General features: G+C 38.2%; 1 protein-coding gene across 1 annotated transcript in view; it reads left to right on the top strand.

Annotated features, from left to right (window-relative positions):
* The first annotated feature begins 548 nt into the window (after positions 1 to 548).
* MEF2A (myocyte enhancer factor 2A) overlaps positions 549 to 23,315 on the top strand; it is a 93,088-nt gene continuing 70,321 nt past the window's right edge. Inside the window, exon 1 of the mRNA XM_082488555.1 lies at positions 549 to 582. The gene's annotated coding sequence lies outside the window, so the exon portion shown is untranslated. The remainder of the gene's footprint in view (positions 583 to 23,315) is intronic.

Genomic DNA, 23,315 nt, shown 5'->3' on the forward strand with positions numbered 1-23,315 from the left:
CGTCTCCCTGATTGAGCGCCCTCCTGTCACTCAAGGCCTCCACGTTTCATTACGCCCCGCCCACCAACTGCTCTATGGTTGGTCGACGCTTTCTGCTCTCCGCGGGCGCTGATTGGCGCTGCCGCCCCTTCACTCCGGCGCGCTGCCCTATCGGCTGGCAATACCGCAGGATTGGGTCGGCGGTGAAGAATGTAGACCCGGCCGCTCCCCATGGTAAAACAAAATAATCCGGAGATGCTGTATGTTCAGACCGGTGCGCCACCAGCCCCGCCGCCGGGCGCGGGTTCCCCTCGTATTTCCCCACGCTTTCCTCCTCGTCCCGCCCCTGCCTGGCTCGGGTAAGCGCCCGCAGCGACGTCCGAGCGGCCAGGAGAAAAGAGCGGAAGGATATCCTTGGGAGACGGCTGCGCCGCCTGAGGAGAGAGTGTGACAGAGGAAGTAGTTCCGGCCCCGATTGGGCCTTGTTTCCCAAAAATAGCGCCCAGCGGGTATCCGTGCGCCGGTGTCAGTGTCTCCTGAGGAGCCTCAGCGGGGAGGAGGCAGGAGCGGCGGCGGCGGCGGGGAGCGAGGGGACGCGGGCGGGTGAGTGAGCGGTGAGGGGGTTACTGCTTTTGGGGGCGAGCGGGAGGCCGGAGGAGCGTTCCCTCAGCCCGGCGGCTCCGGAAGGTGGCGAGGGTGGGAGGAGAGGAGCGGAAGGCGAGCGAGCGGGGTCGGAGGCAGGGGCAGGGGGTGACGGGCGGGGGCAGTCTCCGAGGGGGGCGGCTTGAGTCGGGGGGGGGGAGACGGGGACAAGGAGGGTCCCCGCCGCTGCCGCCGCCATCCCCTTCTCGCTGTGCCGTACTGAGCGCGGCGGAGCGGAGCGGGGGGTGCTGTCGGGGAAGTTGGTGCGGGGGGCGGGCGGGGGAGGGGCGCGGGGGCGGCGGGGTCCCGCGGGCGTGGGGTCCGGCGGTGGGCGAGTTCTCCGCGGCCCGGGGCCTCTCCAGAACTTGCCGCACCGCTGGCTGGAGGAGAGGATGGACATTTATGGACCAGGCCAGCTGAGTCTGCTCGAGGGCTGGTGCACCGGGGAGAGAGGGTGGGGTACGAGGCCCTGGCGTTCGGGGAACGCTGTGGTAAGATCGTCTTCGGCTGAGTGGCCGACTCTGCTCGGGTGTGTGTGCGGCTGGAAAGGCGGGGAGGAAAAGTACCTTTTGTCCTGCTTCTCTTCAGCCACGTTGGGTAAGCAACATCACGTTTAAAAACAAACCGAACCCCCCTCCTCCACTCCTCCTAGGAGTCTCTCCGTGGTATATGGGAGCGAAAACGATCGGGGGTCGGGGAGGGGGGTGGCGAAGGTAGGAATTGTTTAAGTAGTTGTACGCCGCATAAAGGTGTATTGCGAATGGGAGGAGAAACTGTTCGCTAATGTGTAAACTAGAGGATGTTTTTGTCCGGAGGAGGAAAAGATTGAACGTACAGCTGTGTTGTGCTCCAAGTGGGTTTTTGTGTCCAGCAGCTCTGTGCAGAAGTCATGAGGATAAGAAAAGCGACTCTTCTGTTTCTGACTGGAAGGGCAGTAAATTCTTTGCGTTTGCAGAGCTATGTGTTCTAATAAATTTTTACCTGCTTTCGAGATGCTGGGTGGCGAAGAGAATGGAATTGCTTAGAAACTAACTAAGCCATAGTGACATGTTTGACAAGTGATTAATTTCAGAGTTGAGAAACTGAAGCTCTATAGGGGAAAAAACACAATTTAAGAAGAGAGTTTCTTTTAGCACTTAGTGTAAAACCATAGTGTCCCATAGTCATACAAAGACTAAATTTATTATGAACAGTGGGGAAAAGGGGTTCTGGGAAGTACAAAGGAGCAACAGAAACAGTAGTAGTAAGGAAATATATGCGGTTTGGTTTGGAATTGGTAATGTAGACAATATTTATTTTAAACCTCTTCTACACTCTGGTAAATTTTTATGTAGCATAAGGAAGGCTATATAAACTTTCAAACTTATTTATGTTAACTGTATACATATAACTGTTCCTTATACAAGTCTTTTTTCATCTGTAAGAACTAGGTATCTATTTTCATAGATATTTCTGTTGTCCTGTTATTGCTAGCTAGTGTTTAAACAACTTGCGCGAAAGGTGTTAGAGCAACGTTCCTATAACTTATGTTGTCTTTTTAAAAATTATTTCAAACGTTTACCTGTTATGTGTAAGAATATAATCTTTGGGTTTTTTTTCCTTCTTTCTAACAAGCTATTTGCATTCGGGGGAGAAGTGTGAGGTTCCTCTTTTAAACTATTTTTTTATTTAGGTGCTAGATTATGTGCAAAATGACACGTCTTTCAATTCTATAATTTTGAAGAATTGTAATAAAGGATGCAATTTTGACACTTGGTCACTAAGGGGGATAATTAAAAAATGATATTTTAAAATTCTATGCTTGTTTAGCTAGCAAAACAAAAATGAGAGAATGGAACAATTTATTTTGATGTTAAGGGATTATAATAGTGCTGGCCACTTGGAGATGAGCCTTGTTTGACTAAGGGCATTCAGTTTGGAATTTAGGAAGGAAAATAACCTAGTGCCCCAGTTAGTTATCTTTCTCCTCCATAATTCTTTTCTAAATCTGTAGTTGACATAGTCCACCAGGAGTAGTAGAGGAGTATCATCAGTAAACAAGAAGAATCCTTCAATGAGAGGGACAGCATCTCTACTTCAGAACAATTTTAGTGTAGATGGTAGGCTCTTTTTCTGCCAGTGCAGCTCATCTAAACCAGTTTTAATATTCTAGCATTTCTCATGATTTATTTGTGAGAAGGTGTTTAAAGATTCTAAACTATGGTAGAAATATATTAGATTTTAGCTCCTATGTTTGCCTGATTTGCTCCATTTTTTTAAGTGTGTCTGTAAGCCAGTGTGGTTATACCTCACCTCTGCAAGTGGGCCCATAGAATGCTGTGTAGATATCTGGATTTAGATTCCTGTAACTTCACATAACATTAGTTTCTTTCTCTGTGAAACAAGGGGTGAAGAAATAAGTGAACATTGGATTTCATGAAGTTAGGTAAATTGACCTACAGAGTTGAGTCATGTTGGACTAGTAAGATAAAGAAGAATTGGCTGAATTAAAACTTGAATTCTGGAGAATAAAATGGTTTACTATGGCAGAAGACCTATCTTATTTAGAAAATGTATTTGAGCTGAAGTGCGTGTGGTTTACCTTAAACTGGTTAATGTGGGCAGCAAAGCTTTTACTGGGTTTATTTTGGAATGTTAGCCAAGTTTCTCGGATAACTTGTTGATGTCATTCTGTGTATTCTGGGCCTATGTGCTGCTTCAGAGAGACTAGCAGCACCATGCACGTCTGTGAACAATGCCATGCTACCTTGCCTGCTCTCAGTCATGCTGTGCATAACAAAACACAGCTGATTAATTCTCTAACAGTAGTAAAAGTAGTGTAGTATAATCCTATGTAATGTGCAAATCTGTATTAGTTTGGGAACTAAGTTTTTTGCCTAAATAAGAAATATCTTGAAGTTGTAGTAGCTGTAGTTTCTTTTGCATTGCATGAGAGATGTCTGTGTTAAGCTTAATTTTTAAAAAATATGTTTTCTAAAAATTAACATTAGCATATTTTATTCACCTTACCAAATCCTTAATTTTTATTTTTAAAGGCCACAGGATTAAACAAAAACTTACATTAAAACAAAACTTACATTGAATTAATTTGAACATCATGTGGCGATGTATATGCTGCATAACTTCTTAATGCACAAAGTGGCTTTATTTAAGTTTTCACATTTCTTGTATTTGAAATACTATTTTGCATGTGTAATAATGTGTTCTTCAGTTGATCAAATGGAACAAAAGTCAAAATCTCTGTTCGTGATTAACTTTTTCTCCTTCATGTGAAATAAATAAAGTCTCTGAAGGTGCAGTCAGACCCTGAAATAACTGAATATAGCTGATTTTCCCTGAATGTTTAGAACATGGTTTTGGTGTCTTATGAAGGTTGTAAGATTACAGTAAGACATTATTTTGATTTCCACACTCCCTGCTTCCCCCCCCCCCCCCAAGTTAGTTTTGTTGACCATCCAGTAAAAAGACTTCAGGAACTTTTTTGGGGCAGCTAATCAAAATACATTTTAGGTCATTGATACAGTATCTAATGAATGACCAAAGTAGTATTGCTAAGAGTTACAAACAGACTTCAGCTGTGTAATATAACAGTTACCTTCCCCCAGCATGCATCTGTGGTAGAGTACCAGCTAATAAATAATGCCATAGAGGGTTAAGTTTGTAACCTGCGGTAGTGTAGTTGTTTTAACACTTGATTTTTTTTTTTTTTTTTTAAGTTATTACTTATGGGATTGAAAGGGAGTTTTTTTTTCTTCCACGTTAAGGGACTTTTATTTTTGTTTATCAACTGTATTGTTTAAACTTATGTTTAATGGTTCTATTAGAATTTTTCTAGATTTCTTAATCCTTAACTCAAATGTTTTTCTTTAGGAACATAAACCCTCCTACTGTATACTGTCATTTCCCTTTGACACTGAAGAGGAATTAGTATCTTGCAAGACAACTCTGTTCCTGAGATTTCAATCCCCCCCTGCCAAAACAGTCGCTGAGATGGAATATTTTAAGTGGTATATGTGGTAATCTTCCTTTCTTCTTTTCTCCTTAATCCGAGGCTGCAGTGAAGAATTAGGTAGGAATGATTTGGGTAAAGACAGCTAAATTTTGTGGCCAGTCTTTCTTCAAAATTTTGATGCAAGGCAGCATAGAACCTTTTTTACAGAAAGCACTATGCTTTTTGTTCCCCATGTATTGTAACAGTACAAGCGTGCCTATATAATGAGAAGAAAACGCATCCTTCTTAAGAGTGTGATTAATCAAATTATTTTTCAAGGAATTAACTACTCTATATTCAGAATGTTAGTGATGCTTAATTAGGTAGGTCTCCCAGTTTTGTTTGTCTCTGTCCCTGAAGAGTTTTTGAATTCTGCCGAAGTCCTTATAGGCCAACTTAAAGACTTGAAAGCACATTCTGTAATGCTTTGTGCTCAGCTGGATTTCACTAGTAGTTACAAAGTATTGTTGCCTAACTATTTTAAGTATACCAGGATAAAAAATGTTAGGAATTATCAGCCAAGCATAGTTGTGGAAAGGTGCTTGCTTTAAGTATCTGTGTACCAGGCATTGATGACAGAGCATCTTTTACTGTGTTTTTTTACTTTTTTTTTTTTTTAATAATGAGCTAAATAACTAGGAGAAAAGTGTGTTTGCCTTTACTATGGTGGTCGGAGATCACCTAAAAGAGTGGGGTGTGGAATGGATGGGTTTGTGCTCATGATATTTTTATGATGATAATAGAGGGGAAGAAGGATTTTTTTTCCATTTACTTCAAATCCTTTCAGGTGTTTTTGAACTCAGCTTCATATAAAAACCAGATTGCTTCCAACATTGTCATTTAGGATTTCATGGATTGGACTAATGTTATTTTTATTGTTTGAAAGCTAACCATAGACCTGTGAGAATATGTAAAGCGGATATGTCATTTTGATACCTGCAGTAATACTTGCAAGCTGTGGTCAGTGTCAGTATTGAGTGCCGTACCAATATACACAGGCCTGATCTTGTAACTTTGTTATCACTTATAATGTTTGGAAGGTCAAGGGGAATACATTATTAAACTTTTAGCTATGTCATTATCTAAGCACATCTATAACTGAGCTGGTCTTTGGCTATGCTGTTAAATGTGTCTTTCTTGAAGATATTGGCATACAGAGTTGAGAAAAAGAATTCAGAGAAGGTGATTTTAGTAGCCCTTATGATGCGTGGGAAGGTATTGTAAGTGTAAAAGATGGGATATGGAAGAATTACAGTTGTAAGAGAAGAGAGTAAGCAAGTAGTTGAACCTTGGGAGATTCACAGATATACACACACATACAAAAAGATGAGGGGTCATAAAGGGCAGAATGGACTTGCCTTGGCAATGTCCATTAAAGAAACTGCGTAAAGGTGTTAGGATAAGGTGACTTTCCCCCCCATATCATGCAAAATCTGCAATACTTGAGTCCAGGAGGCTGAGAAAGAAGTTGAAATAGGTTTTTTATTTTTCCTCAGATATAAAAAAAAGTGACAGTGTTTTTAAGCCAGCATCTTTCTCCAGATGCTTTGAATTGTATTTAATTGACCATCTTACTGTTGTGGAAAACTTGTATAGTATAGCTCAGAAACATTGTGTGAGGTTATCAACATTAAGGACATCTTGTTTTTGGTATCATTCTTTCACAGCAGCTGCCCTCTTCCTGATATGACTGCATGCATCCTGTTTTAAAAACTGTAAGCTGACAAGAATGACTGCTAATAAGTTGGTGTATATAACAATTAAAAAATGTTGCTTTTTCCAGTATGAGTTTTCAAAGCACCGAGCTGTCTTAGAATATTTGAGAAAATGGGATGTTTCATCATCACTGTGCTTGTATTATGTTGTCATGCAGTGAGGGTAATAAACTAAATTTTTCAGTAACTAAATATTCTTATTTTATCTTGAAGCTGTTAAAATTATTGTGTAATGATATGAAGTTTTAACTGCAATTCGGGTGTCTTAAATTTATGGTCAGAACCCATTGGTTTCAGGTTAAAAAAGGGCAAAGTAAAAGGTATGGCAAGAGATAGCCCTGTAGGATGTGGAATTATGTTTGTTGGTCTAAGTTTGATAATACACGTATGAGCTTGGCTAGTTGGCTTTTGGGATTTGAAGCTTTTGAGTGCAGAAGAAGGATTTCCTCTGAGAGACTTGCTTAATATCCTCCTGTGTTTCTTTTGGAGCATTAGGATTTTTGTGGTTTGTGTGGTGTTGTGTTTTGTTTTTTTTTTTTGTTTTGTCGTCTTGTTATTCTCCTTATCTTTGTTCATAGCATTCCAAATGTTGGTGTCTTTACATTTTGTCACTGAAACAAATATAAAGATCTTTGCTTTGAGAGGTGTTTGGCTCGACTATGAAAAACCTGCCAGCAGTAGAAGTATTAATGGTTTCCATTAGGAAGCACTAAATTAGAAGAACTCCTTCAGGGGAAGGAGACAGTACTGCATGGCTGAAGAGAGATATGAGCAGTAGGTGGAGGCGGGTATTAATTGGATATTGGAGATACAGAATATGGGAATATTTGCAGAAGTTCTGGTTATTAACAGAAATACTCTAAAAATTCACAAGGAGTATGTAGAACATGTAATACCATTGTTGAATATCAAAGAATAATTTTCAGTTTTAGGTAGCTGCTTGTTGTTTTCTTTGTCACAAATATGAAAATAGATAACCTGAATAGCCATCAAAAAAGTAATGGGAAACTTACAAATTAAATTAACTGAAATTTAAAAAATATTTTATTTTACCAAACCTATATTACAAAGTCAGATAGAAATACAGCACACTTGTTCTCAGTGATAGACATACAGAAGTTCAAAAAGTCCCCCAGACTTTGTCATGGGTTTAATATGAGTTGAAATTTGAAGGGAGGGGGGAAACAACAGGAGTTATCATAAGATAGATTGTCAAATGATTTTTTTCTTCTTAAAAAAAAGCCATTGGCCAATTTTTCTGTTTATCGCTCGTAATTCAGTAACTTCAAGAAACTAGTAAAATATGGTGTTCAGCTGATTGAAAGTTCTGGATTTTAAAACATAAGTGATTAATGTTCCCCAACACTGGAGTAATTTAGATGCTTCCTGCAAAATAGGAGGACAGTACTTTAAAAGCCTAATGATTTGCGTAGGAAATGTAATAGGGTTATGGGATAGTAATAGTAGTTGAAATTTTCAACTCTATTAGTATTCTGAAGGATGCTCCTAGTGACTTCTAGGTGATTTTTTTTTTTTTTTTTAACATGCTTATCTGCATAGGAGGCCTGGATTCACAGTAAGATGAAATGTAACGTGATAGCCCACAGTTATCCCACTAGCTGTTTTTCAGTGGATCTTCCTGCAGATACTTTTAGCATGCCCTATATATGAGACTTCTCTAGTTCAGTGGGTTGCAGGCTTTTTTTTCTCTATTTGTAGGTTCCCCATATGTTTTTGCTGAGGAGATGGACTCCAGTACTGTCAAGTTAAGCCTGATGCTGACATGTCTGTTTTTATAGTTATCTTTTGAAGGTGCCGTAGAATTAGTCAATGAATCCTGTTGTTGTCAAGTACATGCATGTTTCCAATCAATAGTGTGTTAGCACAAGGTGCTTATATAAAATTTGCACCAGTCTATAAAAAAAGTAATGGAGTCATTCATTTCAGAAGAGGTGAATGGAGAGGGGATAGAAATGTTATGACTAGGAAGAGACCCAAGTAAAAACTTTTTTTTTTTTTTTTTTTTTTTAAAAGCTGCAAAAAGGACTTTTTCCATGTTAGAAGGTTATGATCCAAGCCCAAATCTACTTTGTAGTCATATTATGAGCCCCTGCAGCACCCTCTGGTGATCCAGGCATGCTTGTGCAGCAGTTGGGGTCCTGGCTGAGCTTCTGAATGAGCATAACCATCACGTCTTGGTATAGGACTGAACTAATACTTCAGAACAAGGTTAGGCTACAACCGATTTGATGTTACTAATGGGTGCTATTGGGTTTTGCTGCCATGTTGTTTTTTCTTTTCACCTTCTAATTTTTGTCTAAGAGGAGAAGGAAGTCATTAAAGGATCTGCAGGCCGTCCTGTTAATGTTGGCTCTAGGCAAGCACAACCAGTGTGATTGTGTGAGATAAAAGGATTCCAGCTTTATGGCTGGGTTGCTTAGGAGCAAACAAGCGTGGTATGGGGAAGAGGGAAGAACAAAGACAATATGTATATGAAAATTTTTACTCTGTATACTATAGCCCATTTTATTTATGATATTAAAATATGGCTTGGAGAAGTGGTGGAGATATTTAAACATAGACAGAACAGTAATAGTTAAGTAGTAGTTTTGCATGTAAGAAAACTTAATGGAGTTATTTTTCGAGTCTTCTGTTATTCCCTGATCTTTCAGAGTATCCCCTCTATACAGTATATTTTGTTAAGTTCTGTAAATATCTTAAATGCCCTGCTAGCTGTGGATAGTCTGAGCACAGGTGCCTGTTGACTGCCTGAGTTACCCAACAGAACCTGCTGCCTCGCTGGTCACTCACTGGAGGTCAGGTGCTTCGCTTGGGGGCTGTGTGCAACTGCCAGATCAAAAATTCGGCAGCACTTTATAAGTCTTAAAAAGAATTGATAGTTTTACTGTTTCACTTGGTTGGAACTGGACAATTGAAGCAGAAACTGTTAATGAGGGAGAATAGACTGTGATCACGTAAACCTCATTTTATTAGAAAAGCAGGTTTAGAAAGCTGTGGGTAATACTGTTCTGTCTTCAAGATTTTAATGCCATCATTGGTAATGCTCTCATCTTGTATCAGCAAACAGTGTTGTTTTCTTAAGTGTGTTTATTTAATTTTATGCAAACAAACTCTTAAAGTTTGATTTAAAACTATTTTCAGTTTCTTAATTTGCTTTCTTTTAATGTATTTGATTTGATCTAAATGTCATATTAGGCTATGATTCATTTGTTCAGCAGAATAAAGTTAAATCTTAAATATATCTTCATTTTAATGATGCCTATTTGTAAGTATATGGGAAGATAGTTGTGTAGAACATTTGTGATTTCTTCCTACCCAGAGAATCTGGTCAGGATGCTGTTTGCAAAACTCTGTAATGGTTTGGGGATTTTGTGCAGGGAATTGACTCTGCAGCGTTTCTACTCAGGATTTAATTCTTGTGATCTAGAATAGAAGCTCAGTGGGTTGTGATAGCAACTGCATGTCTTCTGCTTTTCCCTTGCCAGACTTTGGACCATAATTGTATATAGTTTCGGACAGCAGTTTGCTTTTACGCATATCTTCTGGAGGTGGGGGAGCAGGAGCTTATTTGCATCAAAGAAAGTCATAAGACCTGTTTGTCTAGAAACCATTTAGATTTTTCTGTTTTAACACCTTGTGTCTGATCTCCCCTTCCCCCCCCCCCCCCCCCCCAAGGAACAAAAGAGTGGAGGGAATATCTTCTTTTGTTCCTAAGAGATACTAATAAATTTCTTTAAAAGCCCTCTCCCCACCCCTGCATGTGAGGCTTATCTTTGTGTTTTATTGACAACTTTCTGGATCCTGTTTTTTTAAACATGGTATTTTTAAGGCTGAGTTGTTCGGTAATAAAGCCTACCACAATATCCCCGAAGATACTGGCTGAGTAGTTCTCAAAAGAGGTTTCAGCCTGGTTTTCCAACATGTATGCCTTTAATGAAATGTTAATGAGAAGATCTGATAAACTTCTTGAAACTTTCTGTGCAACAAACTCAGTCTGGGGATTTTTCTTCAAATCTATGTTTCAAGGCATCTATGTTTGTTTCTGTAGCTGTCTGTCTTGCGTGCATGTAGATAATGCCTCCAAGAAAGCCACAGATTTTTGTGTGGTGTTCTTCTAAAACTCAAATGACTAATTTTCTCAACATGTAAGGAAAAGCAGCCCTTCACGTGAAGTGTTTTTTTTGTGCTTGTTACAACTATTAGAAACAGGAGAAAGTAAGTACAGACTAAAATTTGTACTTGCAATCTGGTGAGGAATCCTCCAGGCTTCTTATCTTGAATAGTTGAGATCACAATTCTTGCTTCTGTCTTATCTGTACTTCACTGCTTTTAATTCTTCATGGTCTCTTCTGCTTAATCTTAATGGCTTATAAGATACTTCACTGGCATAATTAGCTTATCTTAAAATAGTCTGATCTGTTAGCAATATTGGAACAGTAAAGGGACAGGCAGCCCAGCAGTCATTGTGTTTCATGTAGTGCACCCACACAGAAGTGTCAATGTTTCGGCCACAGGGGAGGAAGGAAGGAGTAGGTGAGAATTTTTCGAAGATATAACTGTATCTTGAGCATGAATACTTCAGCCCACCCATGTTAGGATTTACAGATATTTTCCTTCAGGATTTTGACAGTGGCCAATTAAAGTAACTAGAAAGCAGTTTTTGTTTTGTTTCAACCAAGATACGAGTAAAGTGGAATGAAGATACAAAATTCAGTTCCATGGGTGTTCCTTTTCATAGGTTGTTTTGTATAGTCGTAGCTTGAGTGTGTCTGGCTTGGTTTATCAACTGTTACACTTGAGAGAGTGTGAGCCTCACATCTTACCTCAAACTCCTTGTTTCAAACTTACGAGTATTTCTGGTCTCAGACCTTTAAACTTTGAAGTGTTCTACCATTAATGTATCTACTTGAGACAGTGTACCTGGGTTTGACCACTTTCCATGATTGTCTTGTTGTCTTTTTCCATTTCCATCTCTTTAGATACAGACACAAATTTGAGGAAGGAAATAATTGCGTATATTAATGAAAAAGATTGTTGTAGGTGTATTAATTCTGAAGGGTAAGCTCTGTATTTTAAAATGCATATTTTTGGAAGATGATCTTGTGCTGCAGTTTTTATCGTGATTGCCCCAATATTCAAGGGATTAGAATACTACTTCTTTCTTGCTACTACAAAAGAGTAGGAACTTGATATACAATACATTCAGGATGCTGCTTTTGATGTGATTTATTCCATATTTTCAGGAAGACATTATTTGCTTGGATTTCTGTAGAAGAGTACCTCTTTCTGAAGTTCATAAAACAAACAAACAAAAAAACCAAAACCAAAAAACCCAAACCCCCAAATTATGTGCCAAGTTGCCATGCTTTTTGTTGATTAAAAGTGGATTTCGGTGTGATACAACTAGCCATTTGGTGAAATGTTCAGATCCTCAGTAGCTAATGCTATGTATACAAATACTGTCTGCTCTTGACATTAAATAGAAAATCTGGTTCTGTTGTTTCAACTTGTTAAAATGCTATTTGGGAGAAGCTTGTTCTATTTTTGGATTGATAACTATTCATTCTGGAGTCTAATAAGACTTTTATATTGACATTTTTAGGTCCTGTTTTTTGATCTTTGAAACTCTGCAAAAAAAAAAAAAACCCAAAACTTGTAAGAAATGCTTTTATTATATAGTGTTTAAGTTTGAAGACCATCATTGAAAGACTAACTTGGACTCTGTAAGATGTAGCTAAAACCAAATTCTCCTGATAACGTGTGAGTTCTGCTTCCAGGTGGATTTCATATACTACCTCCACGCAGGAAGTGAGAAAAGTAGTTTCAACTGTATGTTAATGTCTTGCAAGATTTCTTGAGCTTTTCCTGCAAATGGCAGTAACTTGGCAAGTCCTATGTGTAGTTTAAGGTTTAAACTAACTCTAGTTTTATATTGCTGGTCCTCTTATGTATACAGATAGAGTTGCAGTAAAACCGAATATTGGGAGGTGGAACTTGCTTTTCTTCCTGTTAGATCTATGCATCCTAAAAGCTTGGTATAGGCACTGTTTTAGTTTGGTTCAGTTTTTTACAATAAAATTTTTCTGTGGAAACTTCTACACCAGATTAGATGATGTCAGCTTTCAACTGAATTTGGTACGTTTCTTGTAACGCTTGTTGTTTGTGCTGTGTGTGGATTTTTTTTCCTTGTTTCTCCCACATTCATTAACTGTGTTTACAATGAGTTTTCAGTGAATTAGTTTCAATGTTCCAGCTAAATCCTTGGCTGTAGTGATGGCGAAGTGGTGGAGATCTTACTCTGGTATTCTTTCTACCCTGTTTCTTTGTGTCTGTTAGACCTATTTAGATGAAAATGCTATAAGCCGATGACATTGCCTGTGTACTTGTTCCCCATTATACTATTAATGTTTATGTCTTAGAAGTATTAGTAAAGGAAGCCTAGCACAGAAAAGCTTCCTGTAGACTGCTTGAAATAGTGGTGAATTCTAACGGGGTTCCCATGGTAGTAAATGGGTTTTCTTTAATACACGTAAGTCAGATCTTGCTATTGTCTTCTTTATAATACTGTATGTTGGCTGTATTGTAGTCAATATACAAGTTGCCTTAGCAAAACTTTCTGAAACACTATAAAAATTACATAAAACCATGTTTGGCAAAAAATGCTGAAGCGTTCTAATGGTTCCTGAGTGTGTAGGGAACTGTCTTTTTCTCTTTTTGGCATTCACATAAGCTTTTTAATCCAAGTCTTTGTCTCTTTCTCCTCTGCTGTGTTCCCGTACTAAATTGAATTATTTAACTTTTATTTTAGCAATAGGAGACAATTTGAGCATAATTAAGTAATGTATCTGTCTAAATGAGTGATACCTAATTGGATTGTTTAGAGAACACATCTACAATCATTTGTTGTGAAACTGTATATTTCTGTTTGAGAGTTACAATAAATATTGAAGTCTCACTGTTCAATCTAATGAAATCTAGCTCTAGATCTGTACTTTCATTACTGCTCTTAATTTCCAGAATGCATCAGTGGGCTGAGATGCTCTTCTGGAATTTCAGGACTTCAGTGAAGGTGAAGGGAGCTCTGGCTGTAGTTTAGTGACAGAGAAGGGCACACACCATTTGCCCGCCCAACCCAGTCAGCGCATCGCCAGCCCATCTCTCCTGCTTTGTCTGCTGTGCCTGTCATAGGAGGTTTCAGCCCTCGTACTGCCTGGGGGGCTTTGTACTCTGCTTACAGGAAGATGCTATGGATCTAGAGATGCTCAGTGTCATTTGGATAATGAGGGAAGATAATGTTCATATCTCTTTCTCAGTTTTTCTTAGAAAGGTGTTTCTGGGTTAAAGTGCTCTTTTGCGAGTCTCAGGCAATTAATCCCAGAAATCCCCTAATGTTCTTCTCCCAGACCTTAGACCTGTGCATCCAATAGGTCTGTGCAGTGTGGTTAGACATGTTACAAGCTTATGGGCCTTGCCTGTATTTCCTATAGAGCAATTTCCTCAGCTTATCTTAACCCTCACATTGGAAAGACTTGCTGAGTTAGCATACTAAACAAGACGTGATGGGAAAAATATTACTAATTAGATCTGTCTTCCAGATTAGAGACCAAATTCAGGAAAATTGTCTTTTAGTCTGTTTAGCTAGAATTCCTCAGATCCCCTCTTAGCTCAAAGGTAAAGCTATATTGTGATAGATGTATGCAGGCTACATTTAAACTAGTTTAATATAGTAGTGCAAGTCAATGGCATGTTAGGATACCCACACAGAGGAAAGCACTTATTTTTTTTACCCCTACCACTTGAAAATCCATCATGTCACAAAATGCTCTTTAATTGTAGTACCTATGTGGGGCAAACCTGTTTCTTAATGGGGAACACGTCTTAAGAGTCATATTTGTCATCTGTTAAGTCTTTGAGAAACTGAGTTAATATGTTCAGTTTTGACTATTCACTAGCAAGATGTGGTGGCAATGCACCTGCATTTTTGAGGTGGGCATGTCTTATCACATGGTCTCGTGTGGTTTGTAGCTGTGAATTCCTGTTTCAGCTTTTCTTCATAGTTTCAGTACTCTTCTACTAAAGATATTTGATATGTTCCAGTAAAACCAAATGACAGTCAGCACCCACCAACTTTTATTCTTTTTCCATTTGTTTCTTTATTAAATGTGGTTTGGTCACTTTTTATGTATTGTGAAAACATTAAGATTCTTTGATTTAGCAAGCCTTGCTGCATGAAATGACTACAAAAGTAGGCTTGAAATTCTTCATAATTATTGTGTGACAAACTTAAATGAGTCATCCTTAAAAAAAAATCTGATTTTTGTTCACATATTTTACTACAATGAAGTTTGTGGCTTTCAGTAAAATTCGTGTTCCAAAATTTGCCTGTGGTCCAGATTGATGCCTCTGTTCTAAGAGGAAAATTTTGGCTCAGGTGGCCTTTAGCAAATCAGGAAAACTAGGCAGATAAACCTTTTTGTTTCATTTTGATCTGTATGTATGACAGAGGCTTCTGAACTGTCCAGCATACAACAGATCTTGTGTTGATAATGGTTGGATGATGATGGTGGTAGTAGTTTCTGTTCTGTTGTAATTTGACCTCACCAAATGGATGCTTTACTCTGACAAGCCTTGAGCTTTAATTAAGGACTTTATTCTGCCAAATATAACTTCAGTCAGCTCTTGCTATTTACAAATGTGGAAGATAAAAAATGAGGAATAATTTTCTAGTGAGAGTGATGCATTTTTGCATTTGTTTTCAGTTCTGCAGTTGATACCTCTTGGTTAAATTGTGATCTGGAGGACTTTTGTGCCTCAAAGTTTATCTGCTAATCTGTTGCTTTAGCAGCAAATGTTACTTTTATTGGCAAACCTTACCCTGCTTTGAGTGTTTTCTGTTGAGGAAATTTAAGATTGGGGCATTGCCTTTGAAGTTGGTTGATTGCTTTCTGACCCTGGTGCAAATGCCTTAATCCTTGTCTCCCTGCCTAGGTACAATTTAAAACTCTCTTGTCCTGTTCTTTGTCAGTGTGACAGGGCAGAACAGTATTTTGAAGAGGAGATATGGCATGCCATGTGACTTGGCTAAAATGAAGTGATGTAAACAATTGAAGTGATGTTGCATATTAGTTTTGGTGTTAGGATCTGGAAGAGTGAATATGTCAGACTTCAGCTGTTTATTAAGTTGTTTTTTTGAGAGACAGTTGCAAGTAAACCAAAAAGTATCCTCCCCTGCCCCTGGGTCTTTCTCTGCCATTTTTTGCGCTTTCATGCATTTTGCTTCCCAGTGGGTGGATGATGACTTTTCTGTCAGATTTATCTGTTAAAGTGCTAGTGTTTTTCTCCCAAAGAAGAGAGAGAAAGTCTTGTAAATTCTACTCTCAGTAAGTATCTCATTTTTACTTTCTTAATATCTTTCCTTCCATTTTTGGTTTGTCAAATGCTGGCACGACTAAAGTTCCAGATCAGTCATCTGGGTATGTCGCATGAACAGATTTTTGTTCCTTTTTTCCACCTGGGGTCTTGAAAAGTAGATGCTCCAAAACTGACCAGTTATGTGCCAACACTTTTGGAGAAACAAAACAATTACTGTCTGATCTTAAAAACAGACCATCTGCATAGTTTTACATTTTGTAAGATATGCTTTTATTGATAATAATGTTAGGTGGGTTTTGATTTGTTGTTTGTTTTTTTTTTTTTTGTTTGCTTCTGAAATAAGAGTAACCTGTAACACATCAAACAGTGGCAGATAATTTAATTCCAAGTCCTCCACCAAGCTCAGCGGGTTTTTTTTTTTAAGTGCTTGGTATACCATTGAGCATTTATTGTTCTTAGTCAAAACATGTTCCATATAATCTGTAAGGCTGTAGCTTTTCTCTGTAGGACCCTAATATTATCTGTTTGCAGTGGAAACACTTTTTTTTTTTTTCCTAGTTTTTACTGTATTGGTGGAATTTGGAAGCTACATTTTTAATGGTGCAGTCAGAAACATGTTATTTAGATGGATGAAAAACATGGTTTCTGTAGACAAGTTGTATTTGTTGGTCCCATTTCCTAGTTTTGTCTTCATATTGAAGTTTACTGGTTCAGCTATTTCATTACTTTTCTGTGTTTATCAGTGTAGCTCTTGTTTCTAGTTATGTGTTTGTTTTTCTTTGTGAAAGGAATCCAGTATGACTGCTCTAAATGCATTAACTGTTGTATACTTCTAACGTGCTAGTACTTTTTGTTTGTTTGTTTGTTTTTTGCTGTGACTTTGCTAATAACAGGTCAGAATGGTATGTAACTCTTAAGTCATCAGGATGGAAAAAAATTTCGAATAAGATGTAATGAAAAAATGTGTTCGTCTGATGCAGGTGAGGAAGTGATGGCTTAAATATTTGAGCAGTAACAAGTCAGGTGCAAAGTTTAGCAGAAGTAAACAAATGGAACATTATAATTCAGCTAGGCTCACGTTTTTGACAGTTGTGCAGAGGTGAAGCATGGTTCTTCAGGAGGTGTTTGGTTGTTTTTTTTTATTTTTTTCTTTCCTTTGCAGAAACAGCTTCTGTGCTCCCCTGGGTTGGGGGCTGGGGAATTCTTACCAGCAGCTGCATAGAAATCTGTAAGTGCAAAGATGGCCCAGATTTGATGTTAAAGCTATTGGGCAGAGCACTGCTGCATATTAGCACTTTATCTGGTCAAATAGCATCATATTAACTATGTCAGTCATGTGCTTATATGTGACACTATATGGATACGTATTCTGTGTGGAGCCAATATAAGTGTTTCTCCTGGTTCATTAAAAAAAATCTCTGTCCTATAATAGAGATGATTTGATGCCTTCAACATGGTCCCTTAGTGCAGAAGTTCTGATGTCAAAATGAAATCTGGTCAATGTATCAGGACCATACTGTAGACTTCGGACAGTTTGGTGCTTAACCTTTGAGTGAATAAAATTGCAAGCGTTAAAATACTCTTAATCTGTAAAAATGTTGTATTCTATATCTTTATGTCAGTGTATTATTTGATAAATACTAGTGTTCACTGTAGACTAATTAAGGAACGACTGTGAATAATAAGTATCATCTACTCAAAATCCAACTATTTATTACAGCACACTTGTACCTTTGCCTCTCTTTATTCTCTTGATATGCCCATAGTTATTCACAATAAAGATACGCTCAGTTACCCGTTGATAGTTCTGTCTGGTTTCCAGGTGTCCTCCATCCAGTGGAAAGGTAGGACCAGTGATGTATGAACAATCTTGCAAAGTTTCTATTTAAGAGGAACAGTGTCAGGATGTGCTTATCGTATGCAGCAAACATGCAATTTCAGCTTAAGTAGGTATATGAGATAACTTTAAACTAGCGACTGTGGATATGGTTTAACTAGAGTAGCAACAGTCTGAGATTTTTATGTGGACTAGCTGCCTAAGTATTTGCCAAAGGTCTGTATGATTCCCCCTGCCTCCAACTTCAATGCTGAAGCTTAGTGTGATTACATTCTTACTGATACGTATTTGAGTTTCAGTTAGGCTTATGAAAAGAAAAGAATTAATGTTTATTCTTCCAGCAAGAATACAGATACTTTTCTAATCTCTCTTGACTTCTGCGATCAAGACTATTCCCCTTTTATTTTAGCATTCTCCAAGGCAGCAGTCTGAAACCATGAAACACGTTATCTGGAATGTCCCCCTGTATTAGTCTATAGGCAGCTTTTAGAAAAGATTGCCCTCCTTTCCCCATTACGCTGGCATTCTCTGTAGTGGTGTATCCTCTTTTGTAGTATGACGTAGGAAAGCATTGTGACAGAGGTTGATAAAATATTTCTAGTATGTGCTCCATTAATTTTGACAACTCAGATCTGTTTGTACTTTTTATGTGACAGTGTGTGTATTTCTATATATGTCAATATATGTGGAGATAATGTGTGGGTTTTTTTATATGTCAATATGCTCTGTAGAGAACATCTACTATGAAATTGTTGGAACAGTATGCAATGATGCTAATTTAAAATGTGTTCTAGTAGTTACTCTGTACACAGTTGGTTTAATAAACCAGTAAAACACTTCAAATGTAGTTAAATATCCTATCTAGTTAATAATGTGCTGTTTTGAATTTTATCAGTCTTACATATCACATATTATAGACTACAGTCTTGTGACCTTTCCCTTAAATTTTCATAGCAGGAGGGTAAGACAAACCAATTAGCTTTGGAGTTTTGAATCTTAAAAATTCATAATATAGATAACATAAATGCAAGGTTTACATGTACGTTTTAAAATAGTAAATGGGTTAAAGTAGCACTGGCCTACTCTGTTGGCATGGTTGTTTGGAATGTGAGGCCTCTTCCTATATTTGCTGTAGCACAGCTAAAGTCTAGTGTCACTTATAGGAGAAATTTAATACAAGCAGCTTGTACAGAACTGACCTGCTGCCGGGATAGCATGAAATATATTTAGCGTGCATGTGTCTAGTAACCATGTGATCTTATGCAAGTGAATAAAACAGTGAAATTCTCAAAAGATACAATTTCAGCGTTTTCAGAGTTCTGTTAATTAAATAAGATGTTATCAAACTATTTGAAGAGACTTGATTTGTAACTGAGATGTAACCGACTGCAGAATTTGGAATGCTCCGTCATTGTGTCTGCATATCAGTGTAAGAAGACTGAGAAATTCAAAAGCAGTTGGATTTTTTTTTTTAATTGACCATAATTTTTGAAGTGTTTTGTTTGGGTTTTTTTTGACTGCTATGTTTCAGTTTTCTGCTGCCATGATGACTAAAGGTTAATTTTTAGATGAAACCTGAAAATAGCCCTCTGATACTCAGGTACTTAATCTTTAAGAAAGGCTACAAATGTAAATTTTGGCAATGCTCTGATATTGTCAGAATTGCGTGGTATCATCTGTGCTTAAAAGCTAATGTGTCAGTTACATGCCTTCTACAGACTTAACAGGTCACCATTTGGGAGATGATATGCAGGGAAGAGTGGCATACATAAATCCTCTATCAAGACGACGTTACAAAGCGGATAGTCTCTTTAATGGAATATAATCTCATGCCAAATCCTAATAAAGTTTAATACCATTTTCTCTGCTGGTTTGTTGCTGAAAGCGTGATGTTGGTTTATTGTTTAAGGGGTTTTTGAGGTCTTGCGCTGAGCAGAAAGAGTGAGATGGCTTGCTCATCGTCTCCTGTTTGTTGCATGATACCATTTAGCATGCAGTAGCGGGACTCTTCTTGTGCTGCAGCTATGGGCCCAGGTTAATAAAAACATCCTAGGTTGGATATAAGGAACAGAGTGCAGCTTTAATACTGAATATGGGACAACATATTTCTAACAAACCATTGCTAAGGGATTTACTTTGTCTTGGACTTGCATGATTGCATTCCTTAAGCTTGAAGATTCAAGTAGGTTATAAATGCTTTGAAAGTGCCTTGCTTCAGGTCCAGTGGTCACATGTCATGCCGGTGAGGGTTAGCTAAAAGCAGAGGAACGAAGGATTCCACCTTCCTCAGCTGTGATTTAACTTGTACCTCTTCCTGCTGGTAACTTTTTATACCTCTTCCTGTTGGGAGGAATATGTAGGCGTTTTCTTCCGGATAATTGGTTTTTGGATTTTGTTTTTTGATAGTATTTCTCTAGGTGCACTGTCATCATGGAAAAAGTAAGCTCCTTGAAAGATTGAAGGTATTTTCTGTTGAATTCTCTAGTTTTGGTAGATACTGCAAGCAAGCCCAGTGGACTTTCTTTTGAGTACTTTAAGGACACACATAGTAAAGCAGCATTAAATTGTCTTAAACATAATAGAGAACTGAAATTATTCCATAAAGCATAACAATATTGTGCGGTCAGAGGTACATAACTTAGCATACATACTGTTTCCTAGCCCTACAGAATATAATTGTGTTGGAAGCTATGGTGGTCTTTAAGTGTTTCAAAATATCAATAATCCTCTTGCCCAAGCTCTTGAATTAATAGCATATGAAAACAAGGTCCCTTTAGAGTTCCCATTTTGTTTTTCCCTAGCAGCCTGGATCTGAGACACTGCAGAACCACCAGTGAAAACTCAGACCTCTAGCAAAAGCTCCGACTTGTTTGTAGTGGGTTTGTCAGTGGTATTGACAAATATTTATTAATTTAAGTTTTATGATTTAGCTTGCTTTTTCTCATGGCTGTTCTAAATAAATTTTCATTACAAGGGCTGAGTCTTGTTCTTAATTGATTTTTGCTTTCAGAAGGCCAAAGAATACCCTGTGCATCCTTGAAAGACCTTCCCTTAAGGTGAAATCCTTAAAAGTTGAATGAGAACCAGTTTCTTTTTAATGTCTATTTGAGTCTACTGAATTTAAAAAGCCATGTCTGTGTCTTTGTTCTATGCTTTGTGGCATCAAATTGGATAAAATGCCACAGATAAAACTCCCTACAAGAAACTTAGTATTAACTCTTGCTGCTGCTGTCCTCCATTGCATTTTTGGGGGGGACCTTCCCTTCTCTTGAATACTTTTTTTCCAGCTGTATGGGGTGAGCATCTTCACTGATGCAAACTTGGACTCATTCCAAAAAAGAACAAAACAGACTTGAGAGCTATCTCACCTCTGTTTGGGAAGACTATAGGGAATATTACCATCCTGTTCAGGAATATTTTGGCTTCAGTTCCACCTACTGACAGAACTGGGCAAGGGTGGTCATTTGAATAAAATGAGATTTTGAGTGTGAGGATTCACTAGATAAACTAAGTACTTCTTCCTTTCCATGCCCAAACTGACATCTTGCAAATAATGCAAATGGACTGACTTGACAGCATTAAAACATAAAAGCAGAAATCTTAGTTTACCCTGTTTAAACAAAAGCCCAGTGTATTGCTGCTTTCTAGATGCTGTACAGCTATGCAATAGACCTAGATCATGCGTGCTTATCTACTACTGAACTGTGCATTTATGGTAGTCTTTAAGATTTTATGTGGTACTTTTTCTGATGCAGAATACTAAGGAGGTTGCATTTTTTTGAGTAAGTGATGCATACAAAAGGGAGTGCCTGCCATCTGTAAAGGCTTGCTGATGTTGTTAATGAGATATTACCATCAAAATTAAATATATTCAGTGGTAGACAAAAAGGAAGGCAGAAGGAATGAACTCCACAAGGATTGGTTGACCTAACATGTTAAGAGTAGTGCCTGCTAAAAGTACAGGGTAAGCTTGTTTTGATTCATATCTTCCTTTTGAAAGCAGGCAAATGTTTATAGTGTGGAAGATGTCTCCACCCCTCCTCCCAGTGAAGCTGTGTGCTGGAGAAAATGATGACACTGTATGTTGGTGAATTCTTACAAATCTAAACATAGACCATAATCATAGGTGTGTCTGTGCAGGGGTAAAAAAAAATCTATTAGTTTCAGATGAAATCATCAGCTGAAGTTTTGAGAGCTAGGTCTGACCCAGTGGTCAACGTTCTGGGTTGTACCAAGAAGTCTTTGTTTCGGATCTCAGTTTAAAAACCTGTTTAGCTTGGCAGCAGGATGAAATCTGCTAAAAAGCAACTCTCGGTCTGCAGTTCATCTGAACTACAGAGTGAATTACTGGAAAGATAAGTTTCTTCCAGTGGGAAAACAGATAGAATTTTGTAGTCTTTGTGTTTTGTTTTTAATTTTATTTCTTTTAAGCAAGTCTGAATGTATTTCCTTACAGCTTCTGTATTCCTGCCTCAAAGTAGAGAATATGAGATGAGAAGCGAGAGGAAAAGCAGAACTCGGTCACCAATACAATTTCTTGATTAAAATCTACTTCACTAATTCTTTCTTCCATTTCTTATGTGTGGTCAGGAGTATCTCATGTTTTGGCATACAGCTTTTCCTGTGTTTGCTATAAGTTGGCTGTTTAGTTTTTGTTAGGTGATGTGTGGCCTCATGCAAAACTTGCAAAGCACCAGTTAGGGGAGAAGGAGCTACCTATGTTAGACCATGAAAGGATGGAACTGGATGCGGAAGTTTCTTGCAGGATGATTTGTAGCCAGAGTTAGAGCTTTGTCACTATATATCTGTACATTGCAATGAGATTTAACAGATAATTGAAGTTTTCAGGGTGGTATATGAAAGCAGGTATGTTCAAAGGTACCCCAGTCTTATTGAGGGAAAAATACGCTTTTAATACAGGCAAAAGCGGCAGTAATGCAGTTGAACATATTAGGCCCTAGTTATGCTGTCCCTTCTAGGCACTGTCTTTGCTGATGCAGGTGAAATTGGAGACTACAAGCACTGGTATCTTTGCTGTTTGCCAGCTAGCTGTCAATATTTATTGCTTCAGCTGCTGCAAGGCTTCCAGTCAGCATGTAAAAGAAAGATGATTTTAATGTCTTAAGACCTGGAGTACTTAACAAGAACTTTTCTTAAGAGGAATCAAGATTTCTTGTAGGAGCAAGAATGCTTCTAAGTGGGTTCTTTCAAGTTGTGTATAAACTGCATGCCAGTTTGCCGTGGTTCACTTCTTTGTTCATATAACTCCATATAATCATGTTCACAGATTATTTACTTAGAATTAATAAAATGAGATGCTGTAAAACAATTAAGCTAGCATCTGATTCTAGTATACAGAATCCACTTCCATGAATACATTTAATAGGCGAGATTTTTTTTTTCTTAGGGAAATAAGTATATAGGGTTTTTCATGAAGACAAAATGCTTTATGGTTGTACCAGAAAGAAATGGAAAAGATTGCAGATCCTTTGTTGTGTACTCTAGTGATACTGTTAGAATAAAAAAAATCCATTTCTTTGTCTAAAGTATCGCTTCACATGCAGCAATTTAACACTGGCTTTAACTCATCATCTCTCCAAGCTCAAAGATTGACTGAGGTGTTTGAACTTGCACATTGCACACTTTCATCTACCAGGGCTACAGGCAGTATCGGAGTGTTATAGTGGCATATAGCTGCTCTTACTAAGAGCAATTAAGAGCTCTTAGTTAAGAGCAGCAATTAGAACTAATACCTTTA

This window comes from Vanellus vanellus (assembly GCF_965231255.1).
Source record: "Vanellus vanellus genome assembly, chromosome: 11".
Lineage (NCBI taxonomy): Eukaryota > Metazoa > Chordata > Aves > Charadriiformes > Charadriidae > Vanellus > Vanellus vanellus.